Raw genomic sequence first — 18,270 nt, forward strand, 5'->3', positions numbered from 1 at the left:
CACTTTCCAACACTTCTTGTTTAAATTAACAGCATTAGTTAATAAAGAATAGAGTCATTAAACATCTACAAAGTGAAAGCTTTACTAGATAAGACAGACAGGGTCCTCTATCAGCAAGGGATTTACAGAATAAAGCCCAAATTCCTTAATCTAGCATTCAGTGCCTTCTCTGAACTAATAAACCGTATTGCCAGGCCCATCTCCCACTCTGTCCTCCTGTCGGCTAGGTTATTTACAATTTGTGGAAAGAGGGCTAGCGCTTTTTTCCCCCTGGAAGTGTCTTCCTTGTGCTGTAGGCAGGCTTCCTGGTGGGAGGCAAACATGCGACTATAGCAACAACAGGAATGGTCCATTAGGGTTGGGTTCAGTTGCACAAAACTAAAGAAAAAAAAACTTAAAATAGAAATTTCTTTCTTTTCTTCTTTCCCCTCCCTCCCTTGTTCCCTCCCTCCCTCCCTTCCTCTTTCTCTCTCCCTCTCTCTTTCTTTCTTTTTCTTTCTTGATTTCATTTGACAAAAAGAAAGAAAGAGCACAAGCAAGGGGAGTGGATGTGGAGCTCAATCCCGGGACCCTGGGATCACGACCCCAGCCGAAGGCAGATGCTTAACTGACTGAGCCACCCAGGCGCCCAGAGATTTATTTCTCTCTTCACCAAAAAAGGAGGTAGGAAGTCCAGGGCTGCTCTGATACACTTAGCACTTGGTTTCCAATCTTCAGGTCACCTCATTAAGTTCCACCTTTGGAAGCAGGGAAGAGAAAGGGGGAAAAGTGCACCCTCTCTTTTTAAGAGAGGGCCTTGGAAGTCCAACGCATTTTTGCTTACATCTCATTGGCCAAGAGATAGTCCCATGGCTATACTGAGAAATGTAGTCTTTTAATTAGACACAAAGTACCCAGCTAAAAATAGGGGCTCTGTGATTAATAGAGAATGGTAGAGTGGATACTGGAAGGTACCAGATGTTTTTCTCATGGGTGGCATGTAAAACCACAAGAAAGTTCCCCAGGAATAAGCCCTGAGAAACTTCAAACTTTTGAGGTAAAACAGTGAAAGAGGAGACAGCAAGGGAAACTGAGAAGCAGGGGCTGCAAGAGAAGAAACACCAGGCAGGTGTGATGTCACAGGTGGCAAGAGAACATGTTTCCAGGGGGAATGGTCAATTGTGACAAAGGCTGCTGAGAAATCAGGAAAGAATAGAGAAGTGACCACTGGATTTGGCAAAACCATAGGAGGGATAATGTTTCTCCTCAAATAGGGAGGTTTGATAGTTGATGGTTAAAACAATTAATTTCTGTATATTGGTCAGAATAGGCTAGGGTTTTTTGAAGTAACAAACAACCTGAATAGCTCAATGGCTTAACATAACAATGGTCTATTTTTTCCTCACTCAAGCAAAACTGGATATGGATTCAAGGCACTTTCCAAGATACATATCCTCTACTCCACTGGGTAACTTAGAGATCCAGGCTCTTCCATCCTTGCCTCCACAACTTCCACACAAGGCTTTCAGGATTGTCTCAGTAAGGGAAAGATTGTTGGAGGGTTGTGCACTGGCAATTAAATATTCCTGGAAATGGCACTCATTACTTTTGTTCAGACTATTAATTGGAACTCGTCATATGAGCTGCAAGCAACAGAGGCTAGGAATTGTAGGGGGGAATCCATGGACTAGTTAGAAAGCAATATTATCAAAGCCACAGTTCCCTGTAGGTATGTTTTACTCTATCCTTAATGCCACATGTCCTGATCAGCTGCAGTGCCCCCTTCAAGAAGGTGTGTGCCCGTGGCGGGGACGAAGGGTCAGGGAGAGGGCTGCCTTGTTCCTTGGGTCAGATTGTGTCGAAGGAGATAGGGATCCCCTGATTCCAGGCAGACCCAGATAGCTTTTAGGTGACTCTCCCTGCACAGCTGTCAGAATCCACACTTGCTAAAAAGCTCAATACACTGAATGCTTGTCTTGGCACTGGCACCCAAACAAACTGCCTCAGCTCTAAGCTGCCACCATCCGTGTTTGGCAGAGAGCTGACCTCTCATAAATGCCATTGAACTTTGAAATGGCCCCATTTCTACTGGGTTTTCTTCCCTCCTGGATCCTTCACCCTTGAGTTGAGGGACTAAAGCAATTCCTCCCACATTTTTTTTTCCCCTGTGTCCCCACTTGGTTGAAACTGAGTAGTGACTCAGGGAGATGGCATGAGAGAAAGAAGGGTTCTTACTCATCTATTCATCCGTTCAGTAAACATTTAGGATACTTAGTGTGAGGCTGTCAGACACAAGGGTCATGGAGAGGAACACTGTCGCCTGATGACAAGTTACAGACAAGAATGCGGGTCATTGGGATACTGGGTGACAAAGACATGTACAAAAAAGAAGGTATGTACAGAGGAAGGCATGGCAAGACTTGTGGTCAGGGCTGGCTTTCCAAGGAAGAGCCCTTTGAGCTTGGTCTCCATCGATGAGTAGGAGTTGACATTTGTAAGTAGGGGAAAGGGCAGAGGGAGCCTGGAGGAGAGGCACGGGAGGAGACACAGGATTGGTCTGAGGAAGCGTGGGCAGCAGGGCATGACAGGAGTAGAGGATGTCTGAAAGGATGTGAGAGAGAAGAGAGAATGGAAAGTTTCTGTGTTAGGACTCCATCAGATGCAAGGAAAAGAAGCCCAACGTGAACTGGCCTATGCCAAAAAAGGCCATATTTTGGCTCATGCAACCCTTTGAGACAAGTACTCTAGCAACCGGGCCCAAGGACCAACCCTATCTAGGGAGCCACCTGCCTTCCTCCAACTTTCAACTTTCCTTGTCTGCCTGGCAGCTCTTCCTCCTCCTTCTCCTCCTCCCTCTTTGAATTGTGGTCAAGTGTACATTATACAAAATACCATTGTAACCAATTTTAAGTGTGTGATTCAGTGACAAGTATATTCACATTGTTTGTGCAACTTCCAGCACCACCATCCATCTCCAGAACTTTTTTTTATCTCTCAGATTGAAACTCTGTACCTAGGAAACAATAGCCGTCTCTTCTTCCTACCTCGGTTTTTCAGGCCACTTGCCTCTCCAGGCTGGAACTGTGCCCAACAGCTATCCCTAGCTCATGCCTCCTAGCTTCCTAACCAGAGAGATGAGAAATTCTCTTCCCTTTGTTCCAAATCCTCCAAATCCTTCAGGAGGATTCTGATTGACCAGGCTTGGTCACATGGTCACTCACAGCCTTGATTGGGGGAATGGGGTGCCCAAATTGATAGTCCCCACCTGGACCAGATGGTTGGACCAGGGGAGGAGCAATTCTTGTGTTTTCAGAAGAAGGGAGGGGCCAAACATGACCAAGTGAAATATGAACCATTCACCAGAGGTAGGTTGAGGCCAGGTCATTAGAAGCCTTGAACACCAAGCTGAGGATCTCAGCTTTTATTCTGTTAGGTAGCAGAGCACTGTGGGAACATTTTGATCAAGGAAAGCAATATATACAAGAAGTTGGTCTGCAAAATCTGCTCTTTCTTTATTTGAGGCTCTAGTTTTTTAGCTTTCTAGAACTTGCCTTTCAAGGTTATTCTGAAAGCTAATTTTAATTGGATGTCACCTGAATACTGACTGGGCCCCAGCTCCTTCCCCTGGCCTCAGAAGTGACCTCTACCTCTTATAACCCCTACTCTTTCCCTCTGGATCAAGACTGGTGAATGCCACAAGTCCATTGTGGGTCGTCTTCTGTCTCCGGGTTTCCTGGCCCTCCCTTCTCCCTACCTGCTTCAGTGAATGGCCTCCCCATTCAGCTGGAAGTTCTCCTGCCCCTGGTCTGTCCTCCAACCCCCACATCCAAGTCCAATTTACCTCTAAAGTGCTTATAGAACCTTTGTGTCTCCCTGGCACAGTGGGGATAACTCTAGTGTCACACCTATCACTAGGATGACCACATAATTTATGGTGCAAACACAGGACACTGCTGAGAATGAAAGGGAATGCTAAGATTAATTGCCCTAGTTCAACAGGTGTCAGCTGGTCTGTTCCAGGCAAAGTAGGAGGCAAGGTCACCCACCTATACCCAGTATTGTTGTAAAACCTGCCACTTAGTGTTTTCATTTATCTCATTCATATCTCTCACCCCTTTTAGACATTACTGTTATCTCCCATTTTTAAGATGAAAATTGGAGCCTCAGAGAGAGAAGAGACTTGTGGTCACACAGCCAGAAGGAGGCAAGGCTGGCCTAGGAAGCCAGATCATTCGAGTCTAAACCTTGGACTCTTCAGACTCTGGAAGTCATTATATGCTACCACACCTGACCCCTCCAATGCGAGTCTTACTGTCTAGGTTGGTCATGTGTGGATCCCTCCAGATGAAGGGGGAAGGTAGAAACGGTGTCTTGTTCATCTTATGCACCAGCTCTGCTCAGGGGCTAGTCTAGAAGGCCACAGTGCATGTTTGTTAACATGCATAGATGATTTCTTTTCTTTTCTTTTCTTTTCTTTTTTTAAGATTTTATTGACAGAGATCACAAGTAGGCAGAGAGGCTGGCGGGGGTGGGGGGTTGGGGCGGGGAGGAAGGCTCCCTGCTGAGCAGAGAGTCCCACTAGGGGCTCCATCCCAGGACTCTGGGATCATGTTCTGGGCGGAAGGCAGAGGTTTTAACCCACTGAGCCACTGAGCCATTGAACCACTCTGGTGTCCCGATGATTTCTTGAGGATAAAATTGTGTGTCTCATCTTAAAAATCTGTGTCCCCCTTCACACTTAGTACCTAGCACAGAACTAACCATACATCTATTCATTTAATAACATTTTCCCAAGCACCTACTCTGTGCTGTCCTGTGTTGGTGATAAAATGATGAGCAAAAAGACGAGGTCCTTGTTCTCGTGGAGCCTACTGTACAAAAAAGATCACAAACGTATCAGCAAAAAATTGGGATACATGCTAAGAGAAAATACTGGATATTGAGGTTTAAGAAATATTGTGGAGGTAAATTTAATAGGTTTCAGTCATAGATTTGATGGGGGACAGCAAGATGGAAATGGCTATCATGTTTTTGCTTAAAACAGAGATGGGGACACAAAGAAGAAACAGTTTGGGGGAGAAACTGGCTGGTTTAGAAGCGTGGCGCTTGAGGTGTCTGTGGGATTTCTATTTGAATCTTCCCCACGTCCAGCCTATTAACTGATTTCCCCAAAGCTGCAAAATCGTGGCAAGTAACAGAAACCTGCCTCAGCCAGTACTAACAAAGCTGGCCTTCAGGTAGCACAGTAGGAAGAGGGACAGGTGGGGGAAGGCAGGAGAGAAGCAGAGAAGGGATGTGTTCACAGAGACGATAATCAGACCTCCCAAGCTGCAGTGAGGACTGCGGCGAGAAGCCAGGAATCTGGCAGCGTTTAACGGGGAAGGGGGAGCGCAACTCCCGCCCTACCCCGCTCTGCGCTGGGCCCGAGCATCCCCTGCGCGTGGGAACAAGGGAGGGAAGGCTCTGTGCACGGAAACCCGAGCAGCCCGGCAGGATGGGCTGCGGGAAGGCCAATCGGACTGAGTCTGGTGGCGGCGCCACGTGACCGGCCTCCTTCCCCCACCCCCTTCTCCGGCCTTCCAGGGAAGACCGGCTTCCCCGCCACCCTCCCGCCCCCGCCCCTCGCGTGCCGCAGCGGCGCGGGGGGAGCAAAGGCGAGGGGCCGGGATTCCGCCGCAGTCTGCTGCAGCACAGGGGTGGGGAAGGGGAGGAGGCGAGCTCTTTGCAGCCGCAGCGCCCGCAGTGTTTTCCGTCAAGGTCAAGCGTATCCATTCCTGGGCAACCCAGTCTCTACACTTCCATCCTCCGAGCCATTCCCACCGCCGCTGCCACGCGCCTGGGCGCAGCATCTCTGCTCCTTTTGGACCACTGCCTCAGCCTCTCGCTGGGTTTGCTGCGGGGATAGGCGGGGGGGCGGGGGTAGGGGGGAGAGGCGGCGTGATGGGAGGGTTTCTATACATCCTGCTCGCGAGCTTCTCAGCTTCTTTTGTCATACGAACACCTCATGCTGTTCCCCTGCTCCGAATCCCGCACTGGCTCCCAGTGTTCCGTAAGAGAGCATTAAGGGCCTTCAGAACCAAGCCCCAGGTTAACCCTTTCCAGCCCCACCGTCCCCTCTCACCAGAGACCCAGTCCCTCCGGATCCTTTGCCCTTCCGGGAACAGTCATCGCTTGCCTGCTTAAGTGACTACTGTTGGTGTGTCTTCTGCCTGGGGTGCCCTTTGTGTATCTAGCAAATTCATGGACCCAATCTGATTTCAATAATGCAGTGGAGGGTGGAAACCGGTCCTGAAATGCCCTTTAGCAAAGGTCACAAAGTTGAAAGCCTACAGGGATCAAGCAGGCCAAGTAAGGCCAGTGGACAAGGGCATAAGAAAAACCTGTCTGAAGGGCGGGGATCCTGCTCTCCATTCAGGGCAACATGCTCCTTGGGGGCCGGGGAGGGGGTGTGAGTCCTATGATGCTAGATATTATGAGTTTACAAGAAAAGGCACAAATCCAGATTTTCATGTGTCATCTCTCAATTTTTAAATGTTGATTTGATTTTTTTTTTAATCCCTGTGGGCCAGATAGAATCCCTGTAGATCCTCAGCACGTGACTTCCTGTCCTAGCAAAGAGAATGGCTTTCGTAGGAAAAATACTTTGAAAAAATGTTGAAGGTGAAGTTTTGCTCTTGAAGCTCTGAGAGGCAGCTGCTGTGGAGGCAACAAGGAGTGGACTAGGATTTGAATTTGTTCCTAAAATGACATGAGATGTTTTAAGCTACTGAGCGCCAGAGAGAATCTACCAGAAACTGGAGGACTGGGTTTGGGAAACGGGCAGGAACCAAGGGTGGAGAGTAGGGTGGAGGCCAGTGGGCAGCCAGCAGTTAGCCAGGGTCACCCACCCACCAGCATCAACCACCATGAATGATTACAAACATTTCTTCCCATCCTTGTGGGGGCTTCCTGAAGGCCCAGGAAGCACCCTGCAGAGCTTTACTTGTGGGGTTGGATGGGTGGGTGAGGGGGAGATAGGAGGGGAAGTCAACCCCACCCCCACCCCCAACCTCTCAGGCTTCACACAGTGGGATAATGCTCGGAATGGAAATTTGAGAGCTCCTTAGGAAGAGAGAATTAGAGATGGTAGCCAAATTTTGGCAACTGTCCCAAGGCTGAGGGTCTGGCGACAACGGGGAAGATAAGGCTGAAGCCATCTTGGGAACCAGGTTACTCTTAGTTCACCCTGAAGTTTTTTGTAGCTATGATGTGATCCCCTTCTCTGTCTCCCATCCCTGGAAACGTTAAAAAAAAAAGTCTCCGATACTCACTGAGCCTGCCTTGACTGGGGTGTTTGTAGAACTAGTAGAAGGGGCCAAGTTTTACATCTATTTTGGTATAGTGTTGACCAAAGACAGTACGGGCTGAAGCCAGAGCTGGATCAGGAGAAATCAAATCGCACAAGAATTTGCAGTAATCTTGGAGAGGGCTTTTCAGTAGTTACTTGGGCTTATCCTATGAAGACCTCAAGGGGTCAGGAGGACCTTGGCTGACATCTCACTGACAATAACGGAGAACAAGCTACCATTGACTGGGTGCTTACTCGTGCCAGACACTAGGCTACATAAATACATTACCTCTTTTCTCCATGCAGTGATTGCATGAGAGAGTCATACTCTCTCCTACGAGACTATCATTATAGTTCCCATTTTACAGATGAAGAAATTAAGGCCCAGAGAAGTGAAGGGACTTGCCCAAAGCCACAGAGATAGAAAAGTGGACCGACCTGCTCTCCAGCCGATTGCCACCCCCGCCCCACCCGCGAAAGAAATTGTCATCATGTCTGCACTCACCAAGCACACAGTGGGTGCTGAATACATGTTAAATCGATTCGTCTAAAGAAGGCCAAAAGCAGTGCCTTTGACTGTCAGATCTCTATGCCCTTGGGCAAGTCATACACCCTCTCTAGGCCTAGGTTCCATCTGTGGAATGAGAATTATAATATGGACCCCAGGACTATTGTGGGATTTACACGAGACCAAGTCATAGAATCTCTGTAACTTGCCATACATCCAGCAGCTGTTATTGCTGCTAAAGATGAGGACAGTGGGGAATGAGGAAGGAGCAGGGAAGGAAACCAGGATCTGGAAGTACCAGCACTCTATCAGCTCAGAAGGGGAAATTCTCAGGAGGCCCCGCCAGTTTGCAGTTTCTAAGACTACTGTGTCTTTATTCGTTCATCATTCCTGGAACATTTACTGTGTGCCAATGCTTGATCTCATTTCATTAAAAACTCTGTTTCAGTGCGCTCCCAGCTCGGGTGGCCATCCTGAGGACAAGGCCATCTCACCTGCAGACACAAGCCATGTGTGAGTCCAGGGAGCTCCTTCCGGTGCGGTTCCGGCCCTGGTAGTGGGTGGCAGCGAGCACAACTGCTGGCCTGGCCACAGATTGTGCGCCATCGGGGCTCCCAGGGACCCTGAGGTGTGTACCAGCCAACCCTTTCTCACCATCTGTGATGACATCAAGCCTGCAGCAGCGACCATACCATCTACAGGACTGCCTACCGCCGCAGCCCTGGGCCAGCCTCCGCTCTGCCTGCTGGCCTGGCTGGAAGAGGACCAGCAGGCTCCCCAGGGCTGGTGGAGTAGCAATATGTCAGCCACCCTCCCGGGATGGAGGAAGCTATGTCCAGCCAGGCCTCTGTCGCCACTCTGCAGGATGGTAGGGCGACATCTGCCAGACAGACGTGGACAAATGCAGTGCTGGAGGGGGCACCTGTACCCTGCACTGTGTCAGCACCATGGCTAGTTACCGGTGCCAGAAAGGGCACAGCCCATCTGCAGATGGTGTGCTCTGCCTGCCAGAGTCAAGGACTCCCAGGGAAGCCTCCAACCCCATGACAGGAATGGACAGTGCAGTAGAGGAAGAGGTGCGGAGGCTTCGGTCCAGAATGGATGTGCTGCCCCACTGCACAGCCGGGCCTCGAGGGCCCAGGAGCACAGGCTGCCTGACCCCAGCAGACTCCTCAGTCACTCCTTCCAGCAGCTGGACCGCATCATCTCTCTGCGAGAGCGATCTCCTTCCTGGAGGAGCAGCTGGGCTTCTGTTCCTGCAAGAAGGAGCTGTGACAGGCCTGGCCCAGGTCCCTGGCTCTGGCTACTGAGAGCCCGTGCCCACTGGGCTGGCTAGCACCCCGCCACCCCTGCCAGTGGGTCCATGGCTGAGGAGAGGTACAGGGGCCCTGCTGGCTGGACAGGGTGTTGGGGGCACCTCTGATCTGTGTCAGAATAAACTGAGGGTTCAGGGCAGGGAAAAAGCTCTGTTTCGTTATGAACAGATACTCAATTAGTTTCATTTTACAAATGAGAAAATGAGGTTAGGGAGATGAAGTAACTTCCCACAAAGAGGACACAGCTGGAAAGTGGCAGAGGCAGGATTTGAACTTGGATCTGGGTGCCTCCAAAACTTTGTTCTTTCTGCTTTCTAGTCAGTCTTTCCTCCGTTCACCAGAACAGTTATCCGGCATTGACCCAGGCCAGGCCTTCTGCAGCAGCAGGCGAGACAAGACCCAGAGAGTCTGAAAGAAGTTTCCGGGTCAAGCTGGGGAGGCAGACAACTCAGTGGACACTCACAACTCAGCATGACAAGCTCTCTGCTGGGTGGGAGTGTGGTGATAGAAGAGGGGCTGTGGCTGTAGACTTGTCTTTCTCTTTGGCCCATGGACCCCTGAAGCACATCTCGAACTTGGCAAAGTGTCCAAGTCCCCCACTCTAAAGTGAGGAGGAGACACGCCTTCATCCCACCTCTCTGGGTGGATGGGATCGTTGCAGTGGGAGCAGACCATAATCAACGGTCCTCTCCCAAAGAAATCCCTCCCAACCAGCCTCTCCTCTGTCTCTATGTCTCTGTCTGCATCTAACACACACACACACTATGATGACAAGAGGTGGGTGATGGGTTAATGTGGGTAGATTGAGTTTCTCCATCCTTTGGCATGCCCTGCCTGGGTGGTCCTTGGCATTTGTTGGTCTCTACTGTAAAGGCAAAATGACAGGATGCTTGCATTTAACAGCCTGGGACACATGCATTAAAGAAATCAGGAAGGGGCACCTGGGTGGCTCAGTCGGTTAAGCATCTGACTCTTGATTTCAGCTCTGGTCTTGATTTCAGGGTCCTGAGTTCAAGCCTCACGTTTTGTTCCATGCTGGGCGTGGAGCCTACTTAAAAAAAAATCATGAAGGAATGTCACCCAAACATCAATAGTGATTATCTCCTGCTAAAGTTACATGTAATCTTTATTTTCTTCTTTTTACTTATTTGCTTAATTTTTTTTTTTAACAGGACACCTGGGTGGCTCGAGTGATTGAGTGTCCCGGTCTTGATTTCAGCTCAGGTCATGATCTCAGGGTCATAGGATCAAGCTCCTTGCTGGGCTCCAAACTCAGCAGTCTGCTTGTCCCTTTCCCACTCTCCTCCCCCTGCTCGTGCGCTCTGTCCCTCTTACAAATAAGTAAATAAAATCTTAACATTTTTTTTTTACCATGGACTTATGTAATCAGTAAAAATAAAAATGAAATTATCCTCTATTTTAACAATTATGTGTGGCCTCACAGGTGTGGGAAGGGGTCTATTAGAAGCCATTTTACAAGGGGCTTTGCCCTGAGCACAGCTGGGACTGGACAAGACATCACTGAGGGGAGAGGGGAGGAAGTGAGAGGTCATCGAGGATTAAAAACAAGAGCCACTGTTCCTGAGAGTGCTCTGAGCCTAGGTTCTTCCCAGACCTTGATGTGACTATCTCATTTAACCCTCAAAGCCAGATTAGGAGAGGAAACCAAGGATCCATTTTATAGAATCCTCCCAGTGGCACAGAGCTTTTGTATTCCCAGCTACACACACACACACACACACAGAGTAGTACCGTGCAACGAAGCAGGTGATAAATTGCTCCATTTTCCTGTGAGAAAATTAAGGCTGGACAGGAGACTTGCTGAGTGCAGTCAGCAGAGAAGTGGGGGTACTCCTACAATTCAGGCCTCTTTTTTCTTTTCTGGCAGTCCTCCTCCTTCTGCTACCCCCTGCCAATTGTGGAGGCTTCCTTCTTGAAACAAATGACTCAAGGTAAATTGCTGACTGGACTTCCCCTTTCCAAAAACACAGGAAGTCTGTGTTGTTTGTAATTGTGGGAGATTGATTTCAGGTCTGTTACAAAGTGGGTGGGGCCAGATAGGGGATGGGGTCCTGCAGGAGCAGGGTTCCCTGCAGCCTGGGCTGGTAAGGGATGCCCCATTTTTGCTGAGGGTCATGTGAGTGTGTCTGCTAGAGTTGGCCCGAAGTCCCACCCCAAAAAGCTGACTTAACTATTATGGAATTTAGAAAAATGAGCCCTGGGGGGAGTTTCAATAATAATAATAATAATAATAATAATAATGGTGATGATGATGATGAAAGCTCACATTTATGGTACATTAACCTTTGTACCAGGCACTCTGCTGAGTGGCTGACACACTCGAATTCATTTAAGCCTCATAGCAGCCCTAGAAAGAGATTCTATAGCTTTGGAGCCAAAAAGAAAAAAAAAATTGGATTCAAATCACAACCATGCTGCCTCCCAGCTGTGTGACCTTGGGGAAGTTATTTATATTCATTCAACAAATATTTTTGAACACCTACACTTGCTGCAGTATATGCCACACACAGCTCAGTGAACAGAACACGGATCCCTGCTCTCTTAGTGCTGAGGTTCTACAAGGGGAAGCAAACTGTAAATACAGTTGGTTTTGTTCGATGGTATAAGGCTGAGCAGGGGTGAGGATAAGGAGTGCTGAGGGGTGTAGGCGTGGAGAGGGGATCTAGTGTTAAACAGTTGTGTCAGGGAAAGCCTCACCAAGAAGGTGGTATTTACGTAAAGCCGTAGGTGTTGAGGGAGTCAGCCATGGAGATAACTGGGGGAAATCTGTTCCAAGCAGGAGGAACAGCCAGTGCAAAAGCTCGAGGTGTGTCTGGTGGTTTCAGAGACTGGAACAGAAGGAGACCAGGAGAGAGTCCTCATACCCCCAGCAATGCTCTAGTCATTCTTTCTCATACACGCTTTGTGTGTCCTTCATCTCTCTTCTCATATTTGTGATTGTTTTACTTATTTGGGTGTTTGCCTATTCCTTGTTTGTTTCCTTGCAGCACTAGGCTCCTCATAAGCAGAGGTCATGTCGGTCTTGTTCAGTGGTCATCACAGAGAACCTAGGAAGCCCTTAATACTAGTTGAATTAATGAATTAAATCCATTCATCCATCCATCTAGTTGTATTTATGATAGAAGCTCCCCATCATGTATAACACTATTTCACAGGCGCCTCATTCGGAGTTCTAGTTCAGAAAACGAGGAAGAGGGAGTAGTTAAGAACGTAGGCTCTGGGGCCAGACTGCATGGCTGGTCCGAGGTGTGTCTGGTTCAGGTTTCACTACTTACTAGCTGTGCGATCTCAGGTAAGTTAGGAAAAAAAAATCAAAACCCAAGCAAACAACAACAAACCCCACTTCTCTGTGCCTCAGTTTCCAAACCTGGAAACCAGCATCATAATGGTATCTCTCTCCAAGCCCTGAAAGCATTTGAAGCCGTGCCAGGTGGCTAGTGCTTAGACTATGTGCTAGCTTCTGGGGTTTTTCCAATGCAGGCCAGCCATGAGAACCAAACCTCTAACTCCTTTCTTCCTGTGCCAGATCCCCAAAGGAAACTGCAAATGGTGAGTGGTACCTGCTGCTGTGTCTGGGCTGTGTGCTAGCAGCTGGGGCGCTCTTGCGTCTCTACTGGAGTAGCACTGTGTGGAGATGGTTCCTTGCTGTACCACCTCCCAGAGTGATTCTCTGGCCCTTTTCTGCTAGACAACCCACAGTGGCCTCTTGTTCACAGTGGAGAACGTTAACTGATAAAGCTATCAATACTGAGTACCTACTTCTATGCCCGGTACTTTAAACATTGATGATTCATGCACTCCTTCTACAGACCTGACAGGTAGTTAGTTATTAACAATCCTCTTTTGCAGGGGAGAGAACCAACTCAGGTGAGGTAACTTGGCTAAGGACACCTAGTCAAGTGAGTGGCAGAGCCAGGGTTCAAGCTCACGTGCGGCTCCCCATTGCTTTCTCTCCGCATTGCTCTGGCAGGATTTTCTCCTCCAGGACTTGTCGCTGTCTGGGAAGACAGCCCACAGCTCAGCTCTGCCTAGACAGAAGAAATCATGGGAGCGTGTCCCTAAGCCAGAAAGAGAGACAGGTCTGGGCTGCCTGGGAGGAGCTCCGGCACTGGGAGGGGAACCGACTGTTTCTTGCCTGGCTCAGGACTTCAACAGGAGAAGCCCTCCTCCCCATTGCCCTGTAAGCCAGAGACATTTTCACTCTGAGGTCTGAAGCAGCTGTCACTGGGTGGCCTGATTCCCATGGAAATGTGGAGATGGAAAACATCTGGGCCTGCTGTGGTTGCCAGGCAACAAACAGTTCCTCACTCACTTGACAAGAGTCAAGGAGGCTGCCTTGGTGCTGTCAGAGACTGAATCTGATGCCCAGAGACTGTGATCCTGGATCTGATTTGCAATGTGATCTTGGGCAAGTCCCTGTCCCTTTCTGGGGCTCAGTCTCCCACCCCTTGTTTAAAGAGTGGTTGGACTGTGTAAGTCACAAGATGAGTAGACACGAGATAGCTGGGATCAGAGGGATGGTAGGGCAGGGCCAAAGCCTCAGGGCCTGGCCATGGGTGAGAGCAGACTCGGCTTTCCTTCTGTCTGTCCTGCGCTAGCCTGGTTACCAGCCGAGAGTAACAGACATTGTCTTTCTCACCCCAAGCTAATTCAGGCCACCCAGGCTCCCTCCCAGGCCCACTCTTACAGTCTGGGAACCATCTTTGGACCCACAATTTTGGCAAAGTTAGTGCAGCAACTTCCTATCCGGCATGGGTGGGGGGGTTTCCTGAGTACCTGCCAAAATGAAGCCACCCAGCTCTGGGTGTTTCCCTGAACACCCATTCGAGGACATTCTGACGCTGTTAGCAGACACTGTGCCGATTGTAAACACTGAGGGCGGTATGCTGTGCAGCCATCAGCAGAGTCAACACAACCACAACAAAAAATTACAAGGGTTGCCCTTTGCTGGGCTCGGTCCCGCAGCATATGCTTTGTGTCCATGATCTCATTTAATCCTCATAAAATCCAGAGGGATGGGAACACAGGCCATGTTTTACAGATGAAGAGATGGAGCTTCAGAGAGTTGAAATGACTTGCCCAAGGTCCCAGTACATGACAGAGCCAGAACTCACACTCAGAGTTGGTGCCACCATTTGGGGGTTCAAACCACTCTAGGGCACTATTCCTCCACAATCTCAGAGGGATTGTGTCAGAGCTGGAAGGGCTCAACCTGCCCTCAGTCCCCACTTTACAGATGGATAAATCAAGGCCCAGAGAGAAGTGACTGGCCCAAGGTCACAATAGCAAGCCAGTGTCAGAGCCGATTTCTATGACCACTCCCCCATAGGTCTCACCACACCATTGCAGAAACAGAGAGTGCTCCCGGCATAAACAAGAAATACCGTCTTAAGAAATCTCCAGCATTTCCCAGGAAGTGGAACAGTGCCTAGTGTTCCCGGATGTCCTAGAGGTCTCAGAGTTAGGGCTGGAGTCCTAACCCTCCTCTAGGCAGCCAGGGGGCTGTGGGTGTCACCCTCTAGAGCCTACAGAGGAGGCGTCATCTCTAACCACTTGCTGAGGTGGTTTGCATGCCCAGAATATTCTCCTTCTCAGCTGCTTTGGCTGGTTAATGCCCATCCATCCTTCAGGTGTCGGTTCAATGTAACTTCCTCAGGGAAGGCCTCTGCGAGCCCGCACGGTCTCCCATCCATAGAGTTTCATGATTCCAGTTCTTTTCCATAATGGCACGGACCACAGTGTGCCCTGTGGATTCACAGCAGAGGCACATGTAACGAACACCAACTTCAGAACTCACCTTCCCACCACTGACCTACATGTGTACCTCCAGAATTTGGTATTATCCTTAAAAAGCAAGCTCATCTTTTTAACACTCACTAAGATGATGATTGCTTAATATGAGAACAGATCAGAATCACCCCTGCAGTGGCCAGGACACCCCTGAATTCTCTGTTTGATCTCAATTCATCCCTAAAGATGGGGTCTGTTTCTTAAGGTCAGAGCAGTGTTAATGTCCCGATATCTCAAGACAGCTTTTCCTTTGGTTACTTCCTTCAGCCCAGGTGTCAGACCCAAAAAGGCAAAAGATTTATTGGGCATTACAGGTAAATTTAAGGACTTTCAGATGTAATTTTGAATGATATGTCCTTTCCACCTGAGGGCTGACTTTAGAGGTGAAATCCCTCCAGAGACAACTCTCACCAATATGGGAGAGTACTGAATTTCTATGCTCCCTCCCACCCCTCCACCAGAAGCCCCATGAGGATCTGTTTGGCTCGGCTCTCTGTACCCTTTTCCAGCACCATGCTGGGCATAGAGCAGACACCCCATAAGTGTTTATGGAGGGAATGAATCACATTTGCTTCCTTGTGGACGTAAGACCAATGCAATCTGTGTGGGTCTAGGTGGCTTTGGGCGCTCTCACTTCTCAAGGCTGGAAGCCACTTAAACATCTATTTGCTCTTGCTCTCCTGCATACATAAGGCCCGAAGCAGCGTGAGGGTGAATGGGTGTATACTTATTTGCCCACACATGTATGTGAAAACCAGATGCAATTTTCTACTGGGGGCAGTTACATTTGTATCAATTTCCTATTGCTTCTGTAGCAAAGTACCATAAATCTAGCAGCTTAAAACAACGACAATCTTATTGGCTTATATCTGGAGTTCAGAAGTCCAAAATGGATCTCACGGGGTGAAAATCAAGGTGTTGGCAGGGCTTGCATTCCTACCGGAGGCTCCAGGGAGGAATCTGTTTCTTTGCCTTTTTAGCTTCCAGAACTGCATTCCTTGGCTTGCGGCCCTTCCTCCATCATCAAAGCCAGTAGCCCGGCATCTTGAGATCTCTCTCTCTCTCTGGGCTTCTGCCTTCACACATTGCCTCCTCTCTTATAAGCACCCCGTGATTATATCAGCCCCTCCCTCAAAATCCAGGATAGTCTTCCTCCTTTTTAAGATCCTTAATTTAATCACATCTGCCAAATCACTTTTCTGTATAAGGTTATGTTCACAGGTTCTGGGGATTAGGACCTGATACCTTTGGGAGGCCATTTTTCAGCCTACCTTGCTCCTTTGAGCAAGACACTAGATACATGTTTGGTAAATTGCATCATAAGAAAGGGAAGAACTACTGCCCCAGCAGAGAGCCCACAGCATGAGAACCTAGGGCTGCCAGAATGGAGAAATTCTGCAACCCAAAGCCCTCCAATGTGGCATCTGCCCCCCGGGAATGCTGGTGACTCCTGCCCCAGCCTCTTCCCGGCATCAAACTTTTTGTTCTTATTTTAGATCTTGAAGAAACAATTTACAAGTTTGTTACCAAACCATAGAATCTTGATTTGTTTATCAATTAATTGAACAGAAGAACTATTTTTTTTAAAGATTTTTATTTATTTATTTGACAGAGAGACACAGCGAGAGAGGGAATACAAGCAGGGGGAGTGGGAGAGGGAGAAGCTTCCCGCCAAGCAGGGAGCCCGATGCAGGGCTCGATCCCAGGACCCTGGGATCATGACCTGAGCCGAAGGCAGACGCTTATCGACTGAGCCACCCAGGCACCCCAGAACTAATTGTTTTGATTAAGCATGAACTTTGGAGTCTCAAAGACATGGATTCAAACCCAGGTTCTACCACTTCCCTCTGGGAGGAGCCTCAGATGATATGTATTGTTTTGGGTTTTTTTGATCTGTAAAATGGGGATAATAACAGAACCTCCATCATAAGGTAGTTGTGATAAATGAGATCATTTTTATTGTGGTTTTCATAGTGTGGTTCCCAGACCAGTTCCATTAACATTACCTGTCAGTTAGACCCATCCCTGACATTGAATCAGAGACTTCGCGGATGGGGTCCAGCAATCTCTGTGACAACAATCCTTCTGGAAGATTCTAGTGTAGCTCAAGCTTGAAAGACATACATATATATAACTCTCTCTATATAGATGCCTTTATGCCTTACTTCTATATATGCCTATATATATAATTCTATTATGTATTATATAACACACCACATGTTACATATACACTTAATTAATAGTATATTTACTATATATAATATAATATATAATTTATATATATATATATTATATTACATATAATGTGCTAGGCATAAGGAGCCTGGCACACAATATGCACTCAACAAATAGTTCTCATCATTCTTATCACCAACGTTCACTCTTGATAGTTCTAGCACTTTCTCTTTGAGATGTTGAGTTGGGTATGTCTGTCTCCCCCTTCATATCCTACCAACACTGTACATGTTAGGGAGGTCTCCTACTGCAACCTATCACTCATACTGCTGCCCTTGAATGAAGTGGTCTTCCCGCCTCTCCTTGCTCACTATTTCTCCGGACAGGTTAAGCTCCCCAGCCAAGCCTTGCCCATACCTGCCTGCCAACTGTGTATGCATTGTAAGGAGCACACCCCACCCTCCAACCCGTCTCTTCTCCAAGGTAACTTAGCTGTGCTTAGGGCTCTCCAGCATGTCTGAGACTCAGATGAGGGCTGACCGCCCTGAGGCACAGGGGAAGTTTCCTTCTCTAATTTGGGACCTAAGTTTCTCCTTGTCTGGCTGGCTTCAGTAGCTCCTTTACCCTGCTGACTCACTCTGCTCAGAGGATGACCAAAACCCCCAGCCCTTTTTCTCAGGAACCGTCTGAGCTCTGGGGATTTGGGTCACTCCAATCCTTGACATGTGCAATTCTTTTCTTAAAAATAACATTTAGGGGGCGCCTGGGTGGCTCAGTGGGCTAAGCCACTGCCTTCGGCTCAGGTCATGATCCCAGGGTCCTGGGATCGAGTCCCGTATCGGGCTCTCTGCTCAGCAGGGAGCCTGCTTCCCTCTCTCTCTCTCTCTGCCTGCCTCTGTCTACTGTGATCTCTCTCTGTCAAATAAATAAATAAAATCTTTAAAAAAAATAACATTTAGGGGCGCCTGGGTGGCTCAGAGGGTTAGGCCTCTGCCTTCAGCTTAGGTCATGATCTCAGGGTCCTGGGATCGAGCCCCGCATCGGGCTCTCTGCTCAGCAGGGAGCCTGCTTACCCCCCTCTCTCTGCCTGACTCTCTGCCTACTTGTGATCTCTGTCTGTCAAATAAATAAATAAAATCTTTAAAAAAAATAAT

The 18,270-nt window shown here is 48.5% G+C and overlaps 1 pseudogene; it reads left to right on the forward strand.

Moving 5' to 3' along the window:
• The first annotated feature begins 8,302 nt into the window (after window positions 1-8,302).
• LOC111143723 lies at window positions 8,303-9,089 on the forward strand (annotated as a pseudogene).
• The last annotated feature ends 9,181 nt before the right edge of the window (window positions 9,090-18,270 follow it).

The sequence above is a fragment of the Enhydra lutris genome, unplaced genomic scaffold (assembly GCF_002288905.1).
Source record: "Enhydra lutris kenyoni isolate GAN:26980312 unplaced genomic scaffold, ASM228890v2 scaffoldscaffold9, whole genome shotgun sequence".
NCBI lineage: Eukaryota > Metazoa > Chordata > Mammalia > Carnivora > Mustelidae > Enhydra > Enhydra lutris.